The sequence below is a fragment of the Etheostoma cragini genome, chromosome 2 (assembly GCF_013103735.1).
Source record: "Etheostoma cragini isolate CJK2018 chromosome 2, CSU_Ecrag_1.0, whole genome shotgun sequence".
NCBI classification, from domain to species: Eukaryota; Metazoa; Chordata; class Actinopteri; order Perciformes; family Percidae; genus Etheostoma; species Etheostoma cragini.
This window is the reverse complement of record NC_048408.1, coordinates 2,762,504-2,771,439: the sequence shown is the minus strand read 5'-3', so window position 1 is coordinate 2,771,439 and position 8,936 is coordinate 2,762,504. Positions and strand designations below refer to the sequence as shown.

The 8,936-nt window shown below is 41.1% G+C and overlaps 1 protein-coding gene across 4 annotated transcripts in view; it reads right to left on the bottom strand.

The window, feature by feature from the left end:
- LOC117957301 (microtubule-associated tumor suppressor 1 homolog) overlaps window positions 1-8,661 on the bottom strand; it is a 71,731-nt gene extending 63,070 nt beyond the window's left edge. For 3 of the 4 annotated variants that reach the window (XM_034892950.1, XM_034892975.1, XM_034892967.1), the window contains exon 1: window positions 8,406-8,582. The gene's annotated coding sequence lies outside the window, so the exon portion shown is untranslated. Of the gene's footprint in view, window positions 1-8,405 lie in introns of all 4 variants that reach the window. The other variant, XM_034892959.1, reaches the window with a different exon arrangement.
- Window positions 8,662-8,936: the final 275 nt, after the last annotated feature.

Here is an 8,936-nt window from a genome sequence, read left to right as displayed (position 1 = left end):
TAATGGGCCGAGGCGAGCCGAGGCGGGCCGAGGCGAGCCGAGGCAAGCTGTTACCAGCAGTGGAAAAACGCCATTATATAGCTGTCAGAGTTAGCTTTGACATCGTACCTTCTAATAGCTGTATTCTCACTAACGTGACAATCTGCACGAAACAGGTTGCTTATAAAGCACTAAAATAGTAGTGCCAGCACCGTTTGCCTTACTTATCTATGCCATTAGAGTTGTTTCGGCTGTGCTATCTAACATGATGTCATTGTGCTAACCGGGCACCGTAAGCCTTTACAGCAGAGCCACTTCAATATATCTGTTAGATAATGTTTCATTACAAAGTTCTCTGTTGATTTGTGTTTGTTGCTGTGTGCTCGTAGTGGAAAACATATATAATATATAAAGATACATATAAAGATGTAATGCGCCATGACGTAGGTCCCTTTCAAGGCCAACATAGAGAATCTTTGGCCAGGCTAATGTTGGAAGTCCCTTTAGTGGACAGAACGTGTAACAACCGTAGCCGTAATCTTATGCTGCCCACCAAGACTTAGTTTACGTTATAGACAAAGCACTAGCATTAGCTACTTGTCAATCAGCTCAGTAGGCGCCAAAGCACTTTTCCTCTCCAGAATTATCCATTGCTGTTACCATTACCATTATGCTTGTGTCTCATTGGAACAAGTTAATGAAGCACTGAAACAAGTTTGGAAACATTATTTTAAGGTACAAAAGAATCTTTGGTATTGGAATGATCGATAGTGAAATCAATCAATATCAAGTTTTAACAATGGGTAACGCTTCTTTAAGTAGTCTTGTCGGGATGGGGTCTAAGAGACAGGTAGACGGCTCAGCTGAAGAGATATTTAACGGTAATTTTTTAAGGTCTGTATGATAAAAGCACTCTAAGTATATGTTAGGTCTTTACATTCTTTTCTAGCAGTTCTGCGTTTAAAGGTGCACCATTAGAAGTTGAGGGCAAGAGGTGATGAATTTTATCTCTAATTGTTATAATTTTCTCATTAATGATGCTCATGAAGTTGTCACCACAGAGCTCTAGGAATAGATGGGCCTTCCTATAGGCTTTCAGACTGTCTAGCCAATCTAAACGAGATTCTTCCAGTTTGGTGGAACGTCATTTTCTTTCAAGTTTTCACGAGATTTGTTTTCATTTGCAAGTTTTGGAGGTGCTAGTTTTCTTTGCTTCATCATCTTCTTTTTGAGAGGAGCAACAAAGTCTAAAGTAGGCACGCTGTAGCACCATCTACTAAATTATCAATTTGGAAGGCATTAATATACTTCTAAAAACACAATATTCTGTGCTGATGTTGTTTTACTTGGTACATACTTAGCATAGATGGCCATTCAAAAAACACTTTGCATAGGAGCTATTTCAAGAACATTTAAGCTATAGTGCTAACTGTGTAATATTAATTAATGTGTGCTACATTTAAGCCATTGCCAAATGAGTTGATACAAAGCTAATTAAGCCTATCAGCTTCACAGAACTAATTTAACAGTGTAGCTATGTTTACAAAGTGGTGTCGTCCAGTGACCTTTGGGCAGAAGCTCAAGCAATGCATTTTGCATCATCTCTGAGAAAGGACAACAGGGTTCAGCATTGGAGACGAGGAGGACAGAATGACCTCTTCTGAAGCGTCCATCTTGTTTTTTAATTCTGCATGGAGACAGATTGGAAGTCTGCTAATCTTAAATTATTTTAGATTTGGATTCCCAGCCACACCAGCACAGAGAAGGACCCAAGAAGTATATAGAACAATAGCATTTTAATAAGGTTCTATTTAATAACTTTTAAAAAACGTGGATTGTCCAATGTTCTGCACCATGGTTAAACAACACCTAAGTCCAGTCCAGAATGGAGTCAGCTCCTGGTTTTCCTTGCCTACTCCAATCCAGAAATCCAAAGTCAGGAATTCCACCGGGCCGCTCTGGTTGTGTCAGTGGGGAAATAGTCAAATCAATGGGCAGCCTGCTCGTAACCTATGGGGTAAGCAAGTGTCCACGAAGCGTAGCTCATATGGCGCGCTTTTGATACTACCAAGCACTCACCCACCGTAACCATTCAATTGAGTGCCATTCATTTTGGCGCCACTTTGACAGTGAATAACTTTACATATGAAGCGTTTAAAATCTTTAGTTGTCCATTGTTTATTTCTAAAGAAACACAACAATGTATAAAAGGCTCCATTACTTTATACCTCCAGTTATGGTTCCGTAGCAGGCGTTTTTGTAAAAACTAGGCTGACAATTAATTATTAATATTAGCTAGCATTTTAGTTAGCAGTAATTAGCCTGTGCCTATGTTATCTCCTAACATACACCTACGCTCTCCGTCTCTGCAAGATTTGGAATGAAATAGATTTCTCTTGGCACAGCTACCAGAAGACTTACAACTTTCAGAAACACGTTGTTCACGTCATATCTACGTCGTCAATCTCAGTTGCTGCGCAGTAATGCTGAGCACTCTCCAGAAATAATAATAATATTGTATACTTTATTAGTGCCCCAAGGGAAATTACAATTTACTCTCTGTTATTACACACATTACACACAGGCCTAAATTACACACACATGCTCAGTACCTATACATGCACTAATGGAGAGATGTCAGAGGGAGGGGGCTGCCCATGGAACCCCCGAGCAGTTGGGGGCTGTCTCTGGCGGCTAGCGTTACAACTTTCCTTTCCTACACTTTATGTGCGCTCATCACTGCTACACCGTCGGCCCCTGGATCTGGCACCTCAACAGAAAAAGACCAACCAAATGACTCCTTCAGCTGAAATGCTCAAACAAACATCAGTGTGAAAGAAAAGGACCACTTCCCCTTAGTCGGAGTTTGTGAAGGTTGACACTGCAGAGACTGTTCCACCAGGGCAGAGGAAATCCAGTCAACATTCACACCGATCAAAGAGAAGTACCGCGATCCAGTCCGTGGCAGCAAGCAGCACGTCCATGCGCCCAGAGTGTTCCTCTCCAGTAAGGGATCTAGCATCCTTTTATTGGGAGTGGTCTGAGCAACTGGCAGATTAGATTGCTTTAGGTAACAAAACCTGGTGCTAATACGGCACCAAATGCCTTAACGACCAGTATCTGCAGTATCAGAACAGATAGCAACGCAAATTTCAGTGCCTCGTTTTGGTGCCACCGATGCTTCGAAACGGACATTAGAGCCAACAGAATATCGCTGCACATGACGCTAGTTAGCACAACACTTGACAGCAGGTAACGTTGGATTAAACACGGCTAAAATGCTGACAGCTGACTTAAAACGGTGTAAAGTGTTACTGTATTTCCCACTGTATTTGTGACTGTATAACCACCACCACAAGAAATCACCAGCCTCATGGTGCATTCAAATTTTTTGTAAAATACCCTTTTCCCATCTAGTGGTTGTTTTGCCATTTAACAGAAATGTAATGGTGAAGTAAATTATGAAATGTAGTTTTAAATTGTCACTTTGTATATCTATACAGTGAGGAAAATAAGTATTTGAACACCCTGCTATTTTGCAAGTTCTCCCACTTAGAAATCATGGAGGGGTTTGAAATTGTCATCGTAGGTGCATGTCCACTGTGAGAGACATAATCTCAAAAAGAAATCCAGAAATCACAATGTATTATTTTTTAACTATTTATTTGTATGATACAGCTGCAAATAAGTATTTGAACACCTGAGAAAATCAATGTTAATATTTGGTACAGTAGCCTTTGTTTGCAATTCCAGAGGTCAAACGTTTCCTGTAGTTTTTCACCAGGTTTGCCCACACTGCAGAAGGGATTTTGGCCCACTCCTCCACACAGATCTTCTCTAGATCAGTCAGGTTTCTTGGCTGTCGCTGAGAAACACAGAGTTTGAGCTCCCTCCAAAGATTCTCTATCGGGTTTAGGTCTGGAGACTGGTTAGGCCATGCCAATACATGGCCCCGGTCATCCTCTCCTTAATACAGTAAAGTGGCCCTGTCCCATGTGCAGAAAAACACCCCCAAAGCATGATGCTACCACCCCCATGCTTCACAGTAGGGATGGTGTTCTTGGGATGCTACTCATCATACTTCTTGCTCCAAACACGGTTAGTGGAATTATGACCAAAAAGTTCTATTTTGGTCTCATCTGACCACATGACTTTCTCTCATGACTCCTCTGGATCATCCAAATGGTCATTGGCAAACTTAAGACGGGCCCTGCCATGTGCTGGTTTAAGCAGGGGAACCTTCCGTGCCATCTATGATTTCAAACCATGACGTCTTAGTGTATTACCAAAAGTAACCTTGGAAACGTTGGTCAAATCTCTTTTCAGGTCATTGACCAGCTCCTCCCATGTAGTTCTGGACTGATTTCTCACCTTTCTTAGGATCATTGAGACCCCACGAGGTGAGATCTTGCATGGAGCCCCAGTCCGAGGGAGATTGACAGTCATGTTTAGCTTCTTCCATTTTCAAATGATTGCTCCAACAGTGGACCTTTTTTCTCCAAGCTTCTTGGCAATTTCCTCGTAGCCCTTTCCAGCCTTGTGGAGGTGCACAATTTAGTCTCTAGTGTCTTTAGACAGCTCTTTGGTCTTGGCCATGTTAGTAGTTGGATTCTTACTGATTGTATGGGGTGGACAGGTGTCTTCATGCAGCTGACGACCTCAAACAGGTGCATCTAATTTAGGATAATAAATGGAGTAGAGGTGGACATTTTGAAGGCAGACTAACAGGTTGTTGAGGGTCAGAATTGTAGCTGATAGACAGGTGTTCAAATACGTATTTGCATCTGTATCATACAAATAAATAGTTACAAAATCATACATTGTGATTTCTGGATTTAGTTTTTTTTAGATTATGTCTCTCACAGTGGACATGCACCTACGATGACAATTGCAGACCCCTCCATGATTTCTAAGTAGGAGAACTTGCAAAATAGCAGTGTTCAAATACTTATTTTCATCACTGTATATATATATATATATATATATATATATATATATATATATATATATATATATATATATATATATATATATATATATATATTAGGCTCAAAAGTTTGGGCCCCCCAGGCAAAAAAATGTATTAATGGGCATGAAGAAGCCAAGAAAAGATGGAAAATTTTCCAAAAGGCATCAAATGACAGAATAGACATTCGTATGATATGTCACAAAAATTTAGATTTTATATCCATCATTTACACTTTAAAAATAACAGAAAACAAAGAAATGCCGTCTGCAAAGGTTTGGGCACCCTGCAGAGTTAGAACCTTGTACTGGCCCCTTTGGCAAGTATCACCGCTTTGAAACTCTTCTTGTAGCCAGCCAAGAGTCTTTCAATTCTTGTTAGAGGTATCTTCCCCCATTCTTCCTTACAAAAATCTTCCATTTCTTTGAGATTTCGGGGCTGTCTGTCACACACTGCTCTTTAAAGGTCTATCAATAGATTTTCTATTATGTTGAGGTCAGAAGATTGAAAAGGCCATGGCATAACCTTCAGTTACGCCTCTTGATGTAATCCACCAATGGAATTTGAGCTGTGTTTAGAATCATTATCCATTTGTAGAATCCATTCTCTCTTTAACTTTAGCTTTTTCACAGATGGCATCAAGTTAGCGTCCAAAATTTGCGGAAGTTTTATTGAATCATAAACACACACACACACACACACACACTGACAAGGTTTTACTCAAGACACCCCCAATGCAGAAAAAGTAGTTGCCATAGCAATATACAGATTGCTTAGTCATTCTGAGAGAAGTTGACTGCAACTGTGTGCAAGTGACTCAAAAACAGCCTGTGTCATTCTGCCAAAAGGATTTTTCCACCTAATGTTTACCGGTGAGAGCATGTTTGGATGTGCTTGTGTGCTTTTGTGTGTAAGCATTTATTGCATACATTCTATTTGGGCAAGACAAATTCTGCTGTTGAGGTTGTAGCAGGAAAATGAAAAGTGACACTGACTGACTGACTGGGCGCGCGTGTGTGTGTGTTTTGTTTGTGTTTAAATGACGTTAAATGAAAGACACTGATACTCCCTATGATTACACAGTAAAGAAGATAGAGGATCTGAGCTGGTGAGAGACATAAATAAATAAAAATAAATAAAATACTTTCATTTTATAATGTCAATATAATGATTATAAAATAAACCCTTATGTCTACAAAGCAGGTGAAATGCTACAGATAGCCCAGTTACAATGCTTGAAAGTAAGAGATTGCAGGAGGGAATCAATATTAGGATTAGTGAGTGTCAGGAGAAAATATAAAATATGGTGAGTCACTGCTGACAGAGAAAGAGGCAGCATTTGAGCCATGGAGGGATTCTGGTGGAGGTGAGAGCTGTGTGGAGAGTAACAAGGTGCTAGATGAAGAAACAGAAGTTGGCTGGCTGCCAGTCCATACAGTGTAGATGTTACACAACCAGCTACCTGTCCCACACCACCTTTGACACCAAAACTATCTTAACAGATCAATACCTATATACAGGACACTGGATGAGGATTCATTTGGACTGTACATTCACCATTCACCATTCACACACATTCATACACTGTGGCCGGGGCTGCCGTACAAGGTGCCACCCGCTCATCAGATAAACATTCACACACATTCACACTCCGATGCGCAGCACCGGAGGCAACTCGGGGTTCAGTGCCTTGCCCAAGGACACTTCGACAATGACTGCAGGGGCGGGGATCGAACCATCAACCTTCCAATTGGCAGGCAACCGCTCTACCACTGAGCCACAGCCGCCCATATACATGCCTTTCAAACAAAAAGTGACACATTTGTAATAAAGTGTAGTGGTAAACATGGTTAAGCTGCGTTTGGCATTCACCATAACCCATATTAGGCCACACCTCTAATTCATAATTGTACTGATGTGATTTTGATATTTAGGCTAAACAAATTCAAACTAGTAATGGTACTCTCTCTATGAGCACCGCAATAGAGCTTGCGAGGTGGGAATGAAATAGCACGTGATGTGTCCATACATTGTCGGATCTGTACAGCAGTTTTACTTCATGAACCAAAAGAATCCTTGAAACTAGCATTAATGCAATGAAGAGCGTACTCAAGCCTCTGCTCAAACCCAATTGGCAATCTTTTCAAAAATGTCATTGGTTCTAAGACAGCTTTTGCAGAGTAGAAAATATAACACACAAATTTAGAGCTTTTCAAAACATAATCACCTCAAACTTTCTACACTGCTCACTCTGCCTCTGTGTGACCTGATGTATTGCTGCTTTCCAAGCTGCTGTTTACACAGACTGAGCCACCTCTGGAAACAGTGACGCCTCAGTACCGGCTGCTGTACTTCATTAGCACGTTATGTCAATCAGAACTTGTTATTAACAAGTTATAACAGTTAGCTTTACTGGGGACCAGAAAAAACTAAGGAATGTTACAGTAAGAGAAGCATAACATTTTTTTAAGAAGTTAAAGTCTTTAAGATTTGAATTTGGTTGTTTCTAGCAGCAGGCAGGTGCAGACTTGTCTGACATCGTAGATTGGAAGCTCTAATCTACGCGATGCCTTCATGTGATCTAGTCCACACTGGTAACAGTTTAGTCTAAGATGAGCTAAGAGCTAATGCATCCATGCTAACATGGTCAACAATGCTAACACAGCTAGCGGGATTACTTTTCAAGGTTATTGGGAAGGCGCAATGCCTTGTCTTCACTAGCACTGTTGCCCGTATTAGCTTGGTTAGCCATGTAACGTTAGCTATCAATCCAACCAATGTGACACAAACCCTCTACTAGAAAAAGTCTTGAGGCCATACAAAGTTTACGCGCTTTATTGATGTGGTCAAGTTATTAAATCTGTGGATTCCTCAACTGGGACCCAGTTTTCTTCACCACAAAATGATCAACGGCCGTCGGGATGCAATCCGAGGTCTCTAGGGGACGCAACAACAGGGAAATGAAACGCCACACGCCGGCAACAGCTGGCATGACACTGGGCTGCTCTGGGGAACGCAACCATAGATGGCAAAAGTACTCACTCCCTGTACTTAAGTAGAAGTACAGATACATGTGTTAAAAAATACTCTGGTAAAAGTAGAAGTAGGCTACTGATTTAAATTCTTTGCTCAAGTAAAAGTAACAAAGTACAGGCTTGGAAATTTACTTAAGGTATAAAAGTAAGAGTAGCCTAGTCTTAACGAGCTGCTCCAAAAATTAACATGACTTCTAAATTCAGTTACATTTACTGAATATTCATGTTCTAGAATATTAAACATCGTAATTAAACTGTTAAATGAATGTAGTTTGATGGCAGAATAAATGTTAAATGATTGGGCTGTTTTGCACCAGCCAACCTCTTAAAGTGCACGGAACATTTGCATTCCAAAGAACCTATGCCCCAGAACACACACGTACACAAAGTGGAAAAAACGTTTATAACTGTAGACATAGACTTACTCTTCCGTCGCCTTCTTCATCTTGCAAATGATTATGGAAAATCGCTCACACTCCTCGTTTCAGACTGACATGCACTTGGCTGGCTGTCCACCTCCGCACAGTCCTCGCTGCACTGCAAGTTCATGACTGCGTCGTTTCTTATCCCATCACTGCTCTGTGTGTGTGTGTGCGTGTGTGTGTGTGTGTGTGTGTGTGTGTGTGTGTGTGCGTGCGTGCGTGCGTGCGTTTGTGTGTGTGTATGTGTGTTTGCGCACAGGCGAGGCAAGACTACACAAGTTCTGATGGTGCCCAAGAGAGAAAGAGAGAAAGAGAGGGAGAGAGAAAGAGAGAGACAGAGAGAGAGAGCGAGAGAGAGAGAGAGAGGGGAGGGAGAGAGATACACACCTCCCCTTTTGGTTCTGAAACACGATCATGATACTCAGTGCTGCAGTAACAAGAAAAAATTCTTCAAGGTCTAGTTTGGGAGGGGATAATCAGTGCTATATATGTTAAAAAGGTTCACTGAGGAAACCAAGAGGCAGGTTTTGGACT